Source organism: Populus alba, chromosome 1 (genome assembly GCF_005239225.2).
Source record: "Populus alba chromosome 1, ASM523922v2, whole genome shotgun sequence".
NCBI classification, from domain to species: Eukaryota; Viridiplantae; Streptophyta; class Magnoliopsida; order Malpighiales; family Salicaceae; genus Populus; species Populus alba.
In genome coordinates this window covers 20,841,717-20,859,158 of record NC_133284.1, presented here as the reverse complement: position 1 = coordinate 20,859,158, position 17,442 = coordinate 20,841,717, and positions in this window count along the sequence as shown.

Sequence of the window (17,442 nt, the reverse complement as noted above, 5' to 3'; positions counted from 1 at the left end):
AATGACAATTACTTATTTTTATTATTTTCTTTCATGTTTGGGCTTAATTAATAGTTTGTTTTCAGCTAGGATCTAAGGCTTGTTTGGATCAGGTTATGGGCTTTTTAGTTTAGGGTTTTGGGCCAGTTTTGAGTGGACCTCATATAAGTCCACATAAGAGGTCCATTAGGGTTAATTTTTCAAGAACTATTTAAACTCATGTAAGCCACAATTTCGGCAGCTTTGATGATTATTATTCTGAATTTTTCAGTTTTAACGTGTGAGAGTGATTCTTGCATTCTTCAGTTCTTGAACGAACTGAATCTGACTTATCGAAGATTAACTGGCTTTGTGGCGTCATTCTACTCATTCCAATAGTGTTGGTGCCTTGGGGCAGGTTTCCATTGTGTCGCACTCACATCAGTTGGTATCAGAGCTAGGATCCGAAACAAGGTCATATCATTCTGTTATTTTCATTTTTTTTTAGTGTCCCTTAAGTTTTTCAGTGTTTGCATCCATCTTCTTATTCTTCGTGTCTGTGTCATCTAAGCAAAAAAAAAAAAAAAAGTTTATATTTCATCTTGTTACTGCCTCTAATCATATCAGTTTGTTAAAAAGAAAAAAAAATCAGAAAGAAATAGAGAAAAGAGTGATTAGTTGAAATTTGAAGGATCATTCAATTTTTGCCACAGAAACACAAATCTTGGTGAACCATAAGCAAACCACCTCGGAATCAATGTAAACTTCATATTTCCGTCTATAGGGGGTGGGATTGCATGATATATCAAAGTTGGCTATTCTGATATTATATTGCTTGAGGTTTTAATTTCGAGTTTTCAATTCTGCCGCAAAACACTACTCTTAGTGAAACCCTAGGTAAAACACCTTGGAATCTATTGAAACTTTATATTCTGATTATTGGGTATGCGATTGCACCACACATTAAATTTGGGATCATTTTGATATCGGTTTCTGGAGGTTTTAATTGGAGGTTCAATTCTGCCGCAAACTGATCATACAAAGAGTTTGGGTTACCTAGAAATAAAGATAACGACCTATAAATTTATTTTTGGTGATTTCATAGTATTTTTAATACTAAATATTAAATTAGAGGTCATATTGGATATCGGTTTCTTTAGGTTCCTTGAAACTGGGTCTTGTTTTCGTAAAAAACGGTCTTCTTTAGTTCCACAAGGATCTTTAATTAGTGTATGCAATATAATCTCCTAGTGCGGCAAGGGATTCATTAATGTTTCAGAAGTCCTTTTCTTATAAGGATTCCTTATTCATCCTAGCATACACAAGGAAAGAAGGGCTGGGTATTTAATGACAATACTTATTTTTATATTTTCTTTCATGTTTGGGCTTAATTAATAGTTTTGTTTTCAAGCTAGGATCTAAGGCTTGTTTGGATCAGGTTATGGGCTTTTAGGTTTAGGGTTTTGGGCCAGTTTTGAGTGGACCTCATATAAGTCCACATAAGAGGTCCATTAGGGTTAATTTTTCAAGAACTATTTAAACTCATGTAAGCCACAATTTCGGCAGCTTTGATGATTATTATTCTGAATTTTTCAGTTTAACGTGTGAGAGGGCTGGTGAGGATATTAAGAGTGTTTGAGCGAAACACGAGTGATGTGAGGATTTGTTTTTCACTAACCAATTTTTGCAGGTACTATGTCAGAAACAAAACAACACACCGCGCGCCTCCCGATAGTAGAACTTAAATTCCAAATGCATGCCATGGACGAAGGATGATGGAAAGAATGAATTTCACGATGGGGGAATGTGTGTGACAGACTTGAGAAGGTGGCAAAACATGGTAATGTGGCTGGAACATGTACCCGAGATGTGAGAAAAGGTTGGGGCTGAATTGAAATCATACCATGGCAGTGGGGCTGAAAGCCAAAGTGGGTGAATTATTTGAGGATTTTGTTGAGGAGGACGTTGATAGATAATGGTAGATGGTGGTTTTAAGATGAGACCATAGGCTATCGGGAAGGTTTTTGGCAGTCTAGAAACCGAAGGGATTTCATGTATTTTGATGATTGTTATGGCAAAAGAAAAGGAGGATTCAAAATACCCATAGGAGAGGGTGGTATCAAAGGGACATAAATAAAAGATTTGGTGTTCTAAAAAAAGATCCAAGAGTCTATCTCATATTCTCGGGGAATGAAGCGTAAGAACTTGATGTGTTAACGATAGCAGTCAATATGCACAGCAAGCTTCAAAAAGAGAGGAGAAAAAAATTGGTGCAAAATGATGAAATACAAAAGAGAACGGGTGTTGGGACTACTTTCATCCAAAGTTACGTTGGCGACGATTGTTTGGCAAAAGGAAAAAAAGACTTCCCCAAAATGAGGAGCGCTAAGGAATTGTCCATTCAACTTGTTGGTGATTCGGAGGATGAATCATCTTGAAGAGAGAGGAATGATTACTCGATCCAGCAAGGTCAAATTTGGATTTTTGACGTAAAATTCGCAACTATCCAGTTTTACGGAAATAGTCATAATTCTCAATCCTACCGTTGGATCGGGCTGAAATTTTATGTGGAGGCTCCTGACATGCTTTCCTACTTGGGTTAAAATATATCATGTTCAATCGGAGTTCGGAAGGCATCCAAACACGGGTCAAAAAGAGGTTGTACGGGTTTTGTTATTACTTCCTTTTTGACTTGTGGACTTCCTATTTGGCTAGAATCCTTTTTCCTAAAAGGATGCGGCATCTTATTTTGGGAATCTTCTAATTCGTACAAAGATCTTTAATGGGCTGCAACATAGTTTTCAAGTGTGGTAAGGATTCATAAATGTTTCAAAATCCTTTTCTTACAAGGATTCCTATTCATCCTAGCTACAAAAAGGAAAGAAGATTTCAGAACTAATTCTACCTTCAGATTTGATTCTCCTAGCTTTATATAGGACTTCTAAAGGGCTACAAATCTGATCCTATCATATTTAGGATATTAAATTCGGATTTATTTATTTTATTGTTATTTTCTTCCTAGTTTAGGGTTTATTTATAATATTATTTCAGTTTAATTGTAAGTGGGCATCCTATAAGTCCACATAAGGGGTCCATTAGGGTTTATTTAGGTCTAGAGTCAGTATAAATAAAGGCATAACCAGACATGTAAGTTAGACAATTCAGATTAATAAAACTTCTTGTTTGCCGCACTTTGTGTGTGTGTGTGTGTGTTGGTGAGATAATCTCCCTTCCATGGTTCTTTAAAGAACTGAAAACGACTTATCGAAGAACAACTGTCTTCGTGGCGTCATCCTTATACTTCTCGTTCGCGAATCAATATTCGTTGGGTGGGGGTTTCCGTTTTCAATAGTGCTGGTGCCTAGGTACAAGTTATCTTCATGTCACACTCCTATCAAACCTGATTTACTTGGCTTTCCGGGAATTGGTGTCTTTGCGTGTGGGTTGCGTGACCACGTGATCACGAGGTTCGCATCAGAGTGTGCGGCAACAGATTGAAAGGAGGAATCGTGTGTATGCGACCAAAGCCAATAAAGGGCGCAAAAATATTGTCTTTTAGCCCAGCGATTAGGTTTGGGTGCATATGCGCAAGGAGAGATTTCTGGCCCATAGGAAATCAAAGCTACAACCATGAGGAGATAGGCCGTTTCAGACAATGCTTATAAAGTTGATTTGCCAGGTGAGTATGGTGTTAGTGCTACCTTTAATGTTTCTGATCTTACTTTGTTTGATGTAGGCGATGATTCGAGGTCGAATCCTTTTGAAGAGAGAGGGGATGATGCGGATCAGCCCAACACCAAGCGTAATCATGCCAACGATCCATTGAAGGTGCCAATTGGGCCAATCATAAGAGCTAGGGCAAAGAAGCTTAAAGAAGCATTGAATGGGCTTGTTCAGAACTTATGGAGCAAGATGGACCTAGAAGGGCTTGGGACATTTAAGGAGCATGAAGGACAACCTTTAATTCATCTAGTTCAGGTCCAAGAAGAGCCCAATTCATGTGGAACAAGGGGTTGATATGTCCGGCCTAATACTAGCCTTGTTAGGCTTGTTTTATTTCCTAATGCTACAAGGATAAAAAGCCAGCAATTTTATTTCTCCTAATTAAAGTAAGGAAGTTGGCCATTCTCTTATTCCTAAAGAGGGGAGGACTATTTAATGTTTTTCCTAAACATAGGAAGGAAAGTAATTAAATCAGCAACAAGGGAGGAAATTTATCCAAGCTAATCAAGGACATCAAAGGAAAGGGAGGCAGCAAACACAAATTTGATTCTAGCATATTTAGGATGGTAATTTTCAGATTTTTATTATTTTTATTATTTTCTTTCTTAGTTTTTGGGTTATTATTACTTATTTGGGTCAATTGTAAATGAGCTTCATAATAAGTCCACTAAGGGGGTCCAATTAGGGTTTCTTTAAGTCTAGAGTCAGTATAAATAGAGGCATAACCAAACATGTAAGGTTACGCAATTTTAGATCAATAAACTTGTTTGCAGCACTTGTGTGTTTGGTGGGGATAATCTCCCTTCCTTGGTTCTCTAAAGAACTGAAAAAGACTTATCGAAGAACAACTGGTTTCGTGGCGTCATCCTTATACTTCTCGTTCGCGAATCTATATTCGTTGGGTGGGGGTTTTCGTTTCCAATAGTGTTGGTGCCTAGGTACAAGTTATCTTTGTGTCACACTCCTATCAAACCTGATTTACTTGGCTTTCCGGGAATTGGTGTCTTTGCGTGTGGGTTGCGTGACCACGTGATCACGAGGTTCGCATCAACTTGGGTTGTATCATAGGGCTGAACCATATCAATCATGGTCCATGACAAAGCTCAATTGGCCTAATTTCTCAATATAGCTAATTACTTTCAAAACATGAATATTCACTAAGGAACCATCTTTCATCTTGTAGCAGAACAATTCTTTAAAGGTCTCATACCTCTCAATCCTACTGGTTGCATCAAACAACTCTTTAAGATGCATAATTATAGTATGGACTTCCATATTCTTATAATGCCTTTGAAGTTCAGGTGTCTTGCTGACTAACATCACACATGTAGCCTACTCATGCTCATTAATATAACATTGATGTATTCCTAACTTCTTCATCAATATCCTCATTAGGGGTAAGATGAATTACCGCCAAAGTTCGACATTGGACCTGTAGAACACTCTCTTTCGCAGGGCGAGTACAACTGATTAACTCAGTCTTATTCTCCATCCAGGTCTATTGGGCATCTCTATTCCTATTACCTGGGGAAGTAGTGAAAAATGTTGAGCAAATTATGAGATCCTTTCTTTGGTCAGGTTCAGATATGAGCACTACCAGGGCTAAAGTGGCTTGGGATCAGGTATGTCTTCCAAAAAAGGAGGGGGGGCTAGGCATAAAAAGGATAGCAGAATGGAACAAGATTGCCTTGTTGAAACATATTTGGAACTTGTGCAATGACTCAGATGGCTCAATCTGGTCTACTTGGATCAGATCCAATCTCTTGCGAGGTAGGAATTTCTGGACAATCAAGGCGCCAGGAAGCTGCTCTTGGGCTTGGGGAAAGATTCTAAAGCTCAGATCCTTAGCATGGCCGAAGATGAAGCACGTCATCGGAGATGGAATGACAACCTCTCTATGGTTTGACAATTGGCATCCTCACAGCCCGCTCGCTGATACCTACGGTGAACGTTTCATCTATGATTCAGGTATGGACCACAACGCGAGAGTGAACGTGCTGATTAATAACTTAGAATGGAGAATTCCTATCACTCATGCTATTGGCTGGCACCCCATTTTAGAAGCTATTCCTTCCACCTCTACTCCTAAGGGGCAAAAGGATGAGATTGTTTGGTTGAATTCGCCAAATCAGAGTTTTCAGTCAAAGTAGCTTGGGAACAACTCAGAATTCATCATCAAATGGTTGATTGGGCATGACATCGTGTGGTTCAAGAATGCTGTCCCAAGACATGCATTTCTTCTTTGGGTGGCTATCCAACGGAAACTCTCAACGCAGGATAGACTTTCATCGGTTTGGTATTCATGGTCCCAATAGGTGCTCACTCTGTCTCTGCAATAATGAAGATCACAACCACTTGTTCTTCGAATGCTCCTTTGCGAAAGCATTATGGTGGAATGTTTGTGATAGATGCGACATTCCAAGAATGACAAAAAGCTTGGATGAATGGATTCGATTGGCCACTGTCTCTTGGCATGGAAAAAGTTTCGTCAACTTTTCTCGTAAACTGGGTTTCGCAGCTACAGTGTATTGTATTTGGCAAGAACGGAATGCAAGGATCTTTGCAGATGTGTCTAAAACTTCGAATTTGGTTTTTGATCAAATCGAATGTATCATTCGCGATAAGCTTGTTTTGATGAGGAATGTTCAACAAACAGATGAAAACATAAGGATCCAAAGACTTTGGAGGGTCAATAACATGGACTCTTAATTTGATGTTTAGCTGGTGTTTTTGTACCCCTAGCATATCTAGTTGGTCCAAGTTTTTGTTTTGTTGTGGCTAGCCTGTAGCCATTTGTTGGTTTTCGTTTCTATCCTCATTGTAAATCTTGGGTATGCCCATTATATTCTTTGTATCATTTTCTTTTAATACATAAGTCAGCTTACCAAAAAAAAAAAAAGAATTGGATTTTCAAGAACATATAACCTTTTTTTCTTACTTGAAAACAATTCTTACATTATAGTACCAGTTCAAGAAGATTGGTCTACTCAATTTATTAACATCAAGTAGTTGTATATGGATATGTTACTATTCATTTTAATTGATCAACCTATTCATATGAAGATAATCAGTATTAGTTTTATGCATACATATTTAAATCCAAATCCAAATAAGGTCCTTAATCTTAACTTGGTCTCCCACTACTTTCTTGCAAATTAATAGCCTTTACCATGAATTCAGGAAATCTCGCTTAGATCTGCTAGTAGTAGGCTAGAGTCCTATTTAATTTATATGACCTTAAGTAACTCAGAAAATCAAAATAAAATAAATTAGGTGATACGGTTCAGCCCTGTGATACGATCCAAGTAAGGTCAATTACGACAACAGTCATAATTCTCAATCTGACGATTAAATCAGGCTAATATTTTATGTGGACTCTCCAGACATGTTTGCCTACCTTGGGTTAACAATTCAGGTCAATTGGAGTTCGGGAAGGCACCGCAATACTGGTCAACAGAGGCTGTACGAATTTTGGTATTTACTTCCATTTGACTTGTGGACTTCCTATTTGGTTAAGATTTTTTTCCTACAAGGATGTGGCAATTGGTTTTGGGAATTTCATAGTTCCACAAAGATCTTTAATGAGCTGCAATATAATCTACAAGTGTGGCAATGATTCATTAATGTTTCAGAATCTTTTTCTTATAAGGATTCCTTATTCATCCTAGCTCCACAAGGAAAGAAGGGTTGGTGGTATTTAATGACAGATTAGTTGTCTTTATTATTTTCTTTCATGTTTGGGCTTAATTAAAACTTTGTTTTGAGCTAGGATCCAAAAGCTTGTTTGGATCAGATTATGGGCTTTCAGTTTAGGGTTTTTGAGTCAGTTTTGAGTGCACCTCATATAAGACCACAAAAAGGGTCCATTAGGGTTAATTTTTCAACTATTTAAACTCATGTAAGCCAAACTTTTAGCAAATTTGATCATTATTACCTCTGAATTTTTCAGTTTTAACGTGTGAAAGTGATTCTTGTATTTTTCACTTCTTCAATTAACTGAATCTGACTTATCGAAGATTAACTGGCTTCGTAGCATCATTCTACTTATTCCAATAGTGTTGGTGCCTTGGGGCAGGTTTCCATTATGTCACACTCATATCAAACCTATTTCAGCTTTTCGGGATCGGATCTCAATCGTAATTGTGGGTTGCGTGACCACGTGATCACGAGATTCGTATCAAATACCCTATAAGTAATTAGATAGAAGTTGCAGGGGTAGATTTGTAATTTTCCCCCTTAAGATACCCTAATCCAAGTAGTAGGTGCATAATCATAATTATCACTTTGTCATTTTCTTCTTGTTGTTGCAAATGTTGATGTCGACATGGTTTGCCCATGTCAGTGGCAGCCCTTAGTAGTGGCACCATTGTTGTTGTTGTTGCACTTGGTGGCAATGCATGGCATTAACCCTTGCTTTACCCTAGACTGGTGTTGCACATAATGATGCTTGGTACTATTGTAGGCTTCTGCAAGCAGTGAATGGTTGTGCATATAACACAATCATGCGTTCTAACTACATTGTTGCCACCTAAAAGCCTTTTTTTTTTTTTTTTTTGTAATTTCAATGGTGGATTCCAGCCAAATCTGAAAAATCCCGCCATATCTAGCTAGAACAATAGTCGAGATCTTCTTTTTTCTTTCGAAAAACATGAAAGAGAGAAAGAGAGAGAGAGAGATAATACTTGGGGAAAAATAAATTTGCACATAAATTTAATTCGCAATTAACGCCAGTAAGAATTAAAACATGCAATTCACAACCTTAATTATCTAATGAATGCTCCATTACCGCTATTGGGTTTTCATAAACACATACACGCATCAAAAATAGTAAATTTAAATTTGTAGGAGTCCCAAAGATCCTATTAGAAAAATTTAGAGTTGTTTAGGATTTATACAAAGATTTTCTGATATGGTTTAGCCCTGTGATACGACCCAAGTAAGGTAAGATTTGGATTTTGGCGTAAAAAGCGCAACAATCCAGGTTTACAGGAACAATCATAATTCTCAATCCGACCATTGAATCAGGCTAATATTTTATGTGGACTCTCCAGACATGTTTGCCTACCTTGGGTTAACAATTCAAGTCAATTGGAGTTCGAGAAGGCACCACAATACTAGTCAACAGAGGCTGTATGAATTTTGTTATTTACTTTCATTTGACTTGTGGACGGAAGGTTAGGATTCTTTTCCTACAAGGATATGGCAGCTGGTTTTGGGAATTTCCTAGTTCCATAAGGATCTTTAATGAGCTGCAATATAATCTACAAGTCTTGCAAGGATTCATTAATGTTTCTTATAAAGATTCCTTAATGACATATTTGTTATTTTTATTATTTTTTTTCATGTCTGGGCTTAATTAAAACTTTTTTCTGAGCTAGGTTCCAAAGCTTGTTTGGATTATGTTATAGGCTTTTCAGTTTAAGGTTTTGGATCAGTTTTGTTTGAGGGTCAGTTCAATCCATAAGAGTAGATCCATTAGGGTTAACTTTTCAATAACTATTTAAAGTTAGGTAAACCAAAATTTTGACAGCTTTGATGATTATTACTTCTGAATTTTTCAGTTTTAACGTGTGAGAGTGATTCTTACATTCTTCAGTTATTGAACGAACTGAATCCGACTTATCGAAGATTAACTGGCTTCGTGATGTCATTCTACTCATTCCAATGGTGTTGGTGCCTTAAGACAGGTTTCCATTGTGTCACACTCCTATCAGACCTAGTTCGGCTTTCTAGGATCAAATCTCAATCTTAAATGTGGGTTGATCACGAGGTTCGCATCATTTTCTAAAGATCATATGTTTTTTTTTCTTTGAATATTTACTTCAAGGCTAGGTTGTCACAAGATAAATTTAGATTTGTTCAGGATTTATATAAAGATTTTCTAAAGATCATATTTTTTTTTCTTTGAATATTTACTTCAAGGCTAGGTTGTCACAAGTTATCCACCAGTCTCTAATGATAATACACATGAACCATAAGTGAAAATCCTTATAGAAGATAGAGATTATTGAATATTTAGAAGATAGAGATTATTGTACCTTATAGTGCCAGCTCTTTCCTTATGTATTTTTAGATTTTTACATGGTGTACTTTTCTCACCACTTTCTTTTTCATAGGAAATAAGAGGTATAATTCTATTTGATAGGAAAACCTAAAAAACCCTATAAATGGAAAAAATTTAATTTTTCCCTTAAATAATGTCACATATATATGAGATAATTTTAAAAATTTATTCAATCAAGTTTCTATAATGTTTATAAGTCTAGAATCCCCTGTATTAAATGAATTCAATTTCTATGTTTTATATATAATCAAGTCACACTTGATTAATTATGCAATTTTAATTTCAAACCAATGGTTTTTATGTGTGTAACCCATTAGGATTCCTAATTGGCCTAAATATAAACCACTCAAATATTTTCATATAGTTTATGTTATACTCAATATTTGCTCGTTTGTTACCCTTGATTAAGACAATGTGTAGAAAGAATCAAAGTATAACATTTCTTATATAATATAACTTAGTGATCTTAAGTCTAAGGATCATTTACACAACTATCATTGGAACCTTTTTATAGAAATAAGTGATCTCTCTATATGGAATTCTCTTGCAGGTCAATTCAATCTACATGTTATATGATAACACTTGTATATTAGTTTTAGGTATCCCTCATACCTCAATTTATGAGAGCAACTGCTTCCATTCATAAAAGGAAGAAATATAATATGCATTAATCTCAACAACTTTAATTTTATAATTTTCTTTGCAAATTTTTTTGTCCCATAAACTTTATCTTTACTCTAGATTCATTAATAAAATATAAATAAATATTAAAGATAAAACAAAGCCTTTATTAATAATAAAATATGTTTTACATGAATAAAATCAGTGTTACATGTAACCAACTGATTGGCTATAGGGCACATATATTTACCATCAACTCATGCTCTTGGTTCCCTTTATCAAACTCTATAAGACTTATCAAAGTTTAATTGTCTTTGTAGTATTCTTCCTTATACTTCAAGTTCTTGATTTGTTATAATCAAATGGTTAGGGTCTTTCACCTCATAACTTTGATTTCTTGGATCGAGTAATCATTGGGTTAAGTTTTTTATCAATCTAATTTTAGCTTTATTGTATTATTTCTATCTTGTTTGTGGACTCTAATGTTATTACCCCTTGAAAACATCATAGGCCAAACAAAACAAGCCTTCTTCATTTTAGCCAAACACATAAGCCTCATCTCCTAAGCCCAACGCTTAGCCTTATTTTGGTTTTTTTATTTTTAAAATTATTATTTTTTATTTTAATTGAAATACACTATAATTAAAATACTTAACATGATTTTAATTATTTAATTTCACCATAGATCTTGCATAATATCATAAGTTTTTATGGAAATGTTAAAAATTGTTTTTTTAATTATTATATATACCTATTGCAGAGGTACAAATAAAAAATATGCACTTGAATATTCAATAAAAATATCTTTTATCATTTTTAATAGTTTTGACATTATTTTATCGCATTATTTGTTTCCTTGAATCACATATTAAATATTAAATATTGAGATATTATTTTAATATATATTTTTTTTAATTTTGCCATAGTTTTTAATAAAATACCTAACCAGAGGTGGTTTGTAGTATTTGTCCTTTTTAATTTTTATACATTGAGCAAACAACAAATAATCCGATCAATAAATACAAGTATTTGCCACGCTTGTACATATATACCAGACTAGGCCTATGCATGCCTAGGCCTTTCTCTTTGGAGACCAAAAGTGTGGGCTTTACCTCCTAGGCTTATAAAATGTTTTTTTTAATCTAAAATAAATCTTTTTCAAATTAATTATTACAATGTTATTTGAAAATTACTTAATTATGTTATTGCTTTTAAATGAAATTAGAGCTTTCATGATTATATTTATAATATTTTTTTTAATAATTATATATGAGCCTAATATAAAATAATTTGCACATAGATTTTCAAGGAAAATAAAATATATATATTATTGATTTTATATAGTTTTTATAAATTAATTATTCTTTTATTTTTTCATACATCCAGATAAAATTTATGAAGATATTTTTGTTTTTGTTTGAAACTTGCTTTTTAGATAATACTAATATTTTTTTCAAAAATAGAAAAGAAAAAGAAAAAAGGCTATAAATAAAAAAATTGTTAAGAAAATTAAGTTTATAAAAAAATGGGATCTTTGTTTCAAAAATGCATTTTTCACTCTTTAATTTAAATTATTCAATTATTTTTTAATATTTATTTCAATTAATTTGGGTTTTTAATAAAAAATGACATTATAAATAACAAAAAAAGATGTTTTCCATTAAAAAAATAAAATAAATAATGGAAAATTTTAATTAAAAAAATATTTTTTCTGTTAGAATTTAAATATTTTAAACTCTTACTAATATTTATTTTAATTATTATATAATTAAATAAAAAATAAGGTTTGAAAATTGCTACACGGCATTAAGGCAAGGGTAAAAAACTAGTAATTACCTAAATATACTATCCCCACCCGCCGCAAGTAATAACTCTATTTGTACAACTAAATTTGACTAGTTCTAATTCCATTGGGTCTATATATTCGATAAATAAAACAGATAGCTAGATTGTACACCACCTACACGGTCTCTAAACTAGACCTTGGTCCTTATATTAACCGGTTTAACTTTTGCATTCGTTACTAAATAAACACTTTACTAAGAAAAGAAACAATTGAACCAAGTTATTAGAAACGAGTAATAAACACTTCCAATTAATTATATATGTACTTTCTTATTCATATTGAAAAAATAAATGAATATTTATTGCTTTGAAGTATATGCTTCCCGGAAAAAGTAATATTTCATACACCCCTCCCTTTTATTTATTGCTATTGTCAACCATGTTTGGTAAAGGAAAGGCAGGAGCTGACTTTCGTTAAGGTACTAAAACAAGGGACCGTCTCTTCTTGGGCTGGTTTAGCCTTCAACCTATCTCTAAACCCTATAAAGTTAATTAATTGATGGTACGTGGGAAGCTTTATGACAGAGTGTCCCCTAATGGTTATATTATATTGGGTTATTAAGTTCTGGTTGGCAGTACACATGGATAAAGTTTATTTTGATCAACTCGTAGATTAACTTTGTGTTCAAATTTGTTTGTTTTTATTACAAGGTAAATTAATTTTATTTTGTGCAGTTTTCAAATTTAAAATGTGATCTTCAACCATGCATGCATTAGAGTTTTCAATAAAAAAAATTATGTCTGTTCTAATTTCTAAACTTTATAAATGCATGTTTGCATTTCATATGAGTAAAAAACATGTAATAATTATTATTTGTCTAATTTTCTTTCACAGCCATTTACTTAGATATCAATTATATTATTTTAGTGCTTTTCTAAATTTGAAGGTTTGTTTCAAGTATATCTTTTGGGATAATTTGAATTGAAAAGTCTTTGACCTGCCTTTTTGAAAATTTTACAAGTCATGTATCTCCTTTGTTAGTGATGGACTTATTCTTTTAACTCTGTATTTTTAAAATGATGAGTAATTTGTAGCTTTAAAATAATGAGTTTATTCGTTTTTGTATCTAACGGTTCAAGTTCAACCTTATATTTCTTATAATCAACATTTGATTATGTGTTTGAAATTGGTTGTTGATACGATTCAATATATGGTTCATCCTTGGGTTTTTCGCAATGAGTTTTTATCTAGGGATGCATTTAGTTAGATTGATGTTCTTATGGATTATGGGTTCAATCCAATTTTTTTAGTGCGTAATTCGGCTAGATTAGGACAGGTTATGCATGTGATGTTTTTAGGTAGTAAAGAAAGTTTATTTGAAGTATATTTTGGGCATGGTTTTGTCACTATTAATGAATATGGGTTTGGGCCATATGGGGTTCACAGTTGGCTTAGGTTAGTTAAGATATTGAGATCAAATCAGATTTGTTTGGGGTTGATTTTCTAATTCTACAAAGACTTAAATCAGCAAAATATACTCCTAAAATTCAAGGAAATTTTGTTCATTAATTTCCCTATTATTTAGGAGAATATTTATCAATAAATGATGAAGTTTCCTAGTAAACAAAGGATGCTAAGGGGTTTGCTAGATCTTATTTCCTCTCCTAGTTTAAGAAGGATTAATTAATAATTCTCTTAGTTTAAAAAAGGAAATTAAATTGGTAGGTATAAAAGAGGAAGATTTTCTTCATTAATTATCCATGTAAAATAATGAAACCAAGCACAGCAAGACAAGAAGACTTCAAAATTAATTTCACATTCAAATTATATTTTCTAGTCTATTTGGAACTTTTTAGGGGTTGCAAATCTGATTCTAGCATATCTAGGATATTACTTTTGGATTTTTATTTTCTTCTTAGTTTTTGATGTATTATTACTTATTTGGGTCAACTTTGGAAGTGAGCTCAAATCAGCCCATATATGGGGATCTATTAAGGTTGTTTGAAGCATTATATAATTGTTTTGTATGCTGAAAAGCAGGTAGCCATGGATTTATGAAATAAATTTTGTCTTTTGTGTAGGCAACACGTTATCTTTATTGGGACAAAAATCAAATCTGACTTTTCAATGTATAACTGATCTTGTAGCGTCATTTGATTCAATTCCAATAATGTTGGTGTCTTGGAACATGTTTGTATTGTGTCACACTTCTCAAACCTGATTTTCAGTTTTATTAGGGAAATATCATCTTCGTTTGGAGTTGCTTGACCATGTATTCAAAAGGTTCGTATTAGCATCTCCTTAGAATAGTGAGCGAGAATTGTTATTTTTGTGAATAACTTGTTACATTTCCATATTCATAACATCTCTTGTTACATTTCCATATTCATAACATCTCAGTATTGCTTCATGGAACTCATCCTTTAGCAAGCATCAACCCGAAGCTTTAGAAAGAGAGAGGTCCCTCTTAAAGTAACATACTGGGATTTTGGTTATATTATATTCAATTATATATGCATGAATATGGTTTTTACCAAATTTTAAATATTTTATTTCTGGATTACTAAAGAATGCCAATCTTTTTTTTTTCTTTTTTTCAAACTTAATCCTGAATAAGTTATTTTCCCTAATAACTAATCACTAATGATATTTTTAATTAAAAGTTAAGTTGTTAATATCATCATAAATCAATCAACACATGATCTATACTATTATAAAGCAAATGATCAAGGAAAAATTACTAAAAACATTTTATGTTTTTGACCACGGTAAATCTGTGAACTCAATCAATGAAAAAAATTCTAAAATATTGCAGGTTTGTCATTACAATTATTTTAATATCCAAAGTGCCCTTATAATTTTTTGCATCTTCATCCCTCCTTGCCACCATTTATGCATGATGAGAACCAACAAGCACCATGAAAAGATCCATTATAAAGTTAATAGCCAAGAAGATTAAAGAGGTGGTTTTGAGCTTTATTTTTTATAATATATAGTTTTACGCTAATAAGTATAACTTTCAATTTGATTGTTGAATCGAGTTGAAATTTTAGTAGAAGATCTCAGAGGCTTCTTGTTTTTTTTTTTTACAAGGTTAAGACTTTATAGCATTAGGGGTTTGAAAATGCTTTGTGATAAAGATAAAAAACTATTATACGAGAATTGTATTATTTTTCTAGTTGATTAAGAGTATTTTTCCCTTTTGATTTATGGATTTAGACAACATAGGTAATAGTTTTTTTCATATTCAATAAGGAAAACTTGGTAGCAAGGGGAGAAGTTAATTGTTAAATCCATATTGATTAAGGATTCAAAGTTAACAACTTTTCCAAATCAAAGTTTCCATGTTAATTAAGGATTCCAAGTTAGCAACTTTTTTCTTTTATCCCTAGGACATGCAAGTTGGAAATACACATACATACACAAGCTTGAATGTTTTTGGCTTTCTTTTTAGGAATTCAACAATTGTTTTTTGGACAACAAACTTGCAACAACTTTTGAGTTTTGTTTTAAATAACAAACTTGAGTTTTTGGTTTGTAATCTTTTCCTACTTTGAGTTTTATTTCACATACTTTGGGTTATTTTTTAAAATTGGATTTCATATTAGCCCATTAGGGTTAAGTTTATTTTGACACTATAGATAATCTTTTGTAAGGATTACAATAAATAATGGGTTATTATTGATTTTATCACAAATTTTATATGCTTGTGTGATGATTGCTCATACCTATTGGTTCTTCATTGAACCATCTTCAAATTATCAAAGATCAATTTTCTTTGTGATGTTTTTCCTTATACTTCTAGTTTGCAATTCCATATAATCATTGGGTTGGTGTCTTCATACCTATTGTGTTGAGTTTTTCTTTATCTTTAAATTTGATTTTAGCTTTCTTGGATTGTTTTTTCTTTTGTATGGGTTTTAAGATTTTTACCCTTCGAGTTCGCATCATTGCATTATTTTCTTCCCCAATTAAAATCTTTTTTTATTTATTTATTTTACATTTTGGATCTCTTATCTTTATTATTATTTTCAAATCTATGTGATGCAAACTTGAAAGACTAAACCTTATAACTCAAATTAAGAATTGAAATACTCATACAAGAAATCTAAAATCACATTAGAAAAACCTGATCCATTGATTATATGAACAAGAATTGAAAGTATATGGTTAGAACGCTACAAAAATGATCTCTTTGATAAGCTATGACAAGTTCAATGAAGAATCAAAAGTAAAAGTACTCACACAATTTTTTTACATCCAAAAAATAAAAGGTATTTATATGTTTACGTGAACAAAAATAAACTTTAATTAACTATGACCTTTTATTTATACAAGACCCAAGCTTTGTGTTTTATTTTACTAATACTTTTAAGTTAGTTATTTTGGTTTAAGTGAACTCTCTTGCTTTTGATTTTACATTGAACTTTTCAAAACTTATCAAAGAGATCATCTTTGTGGTGTTTCTAACTATATATCTTTGATTTTTATTCCAATAATCAATGGATCGAGGTTTTCTAATATAATTTTAGCTTTTTGGGTAAGAACTTCAATTCTTAATTGTGGATTACAGGGTTTTTGTCTTCCAAGTTCAAATCAACATTATAAAACAAAACAAAATTAAAGTAAAAATCTTTTCAATCATCTTTTTCTCCATCATATATCAAACCATTTCAACCATCTCAATTAAAAATAAGTTGATGTAAAGTGAAAATATGTTCATTCGAGGCATCATAATAAACACTTTTATATGCTTCATCAACCTTTCTATTTATGTGAGGTATTCTATCGAGCATGTTAAATGCATCATTAATTTTCCTATTTTTTTTTACATAGATAGAGATCAGTAGATCACTCTTGATGATGGATGCATCTTATCTCCACAAGGAACAACCTTAATATGTACAAAATCAAAGGCAAAAAAATCACTACTACAATAAAAGCCACCAGTAGCCACGTCAATAATAGCCATCGTAATAACAATATTAACCACCAATAGCAGAAGTAGTGGAAGTAATAACTATAACATCCACCAGTAGCAGTATTAATAGTAGCCATCGTAACAATAACAACAACAACGAATAACAACCATTAATAATGATATCAACAATAACTGGTATAAACATAAAATAAACCTAATTGATTAGGTTTTCACTCAATTTCAATTTAAGATCCAAAACAAACCTAGTTAATATATAAAGAAAAGAAAATCATAAATCGAAAACTCTAATAATAGTTTTTTTTATTTGTTATTGGTGGGTTTTTTTTTGTTATTTCGACTTAAATAGTT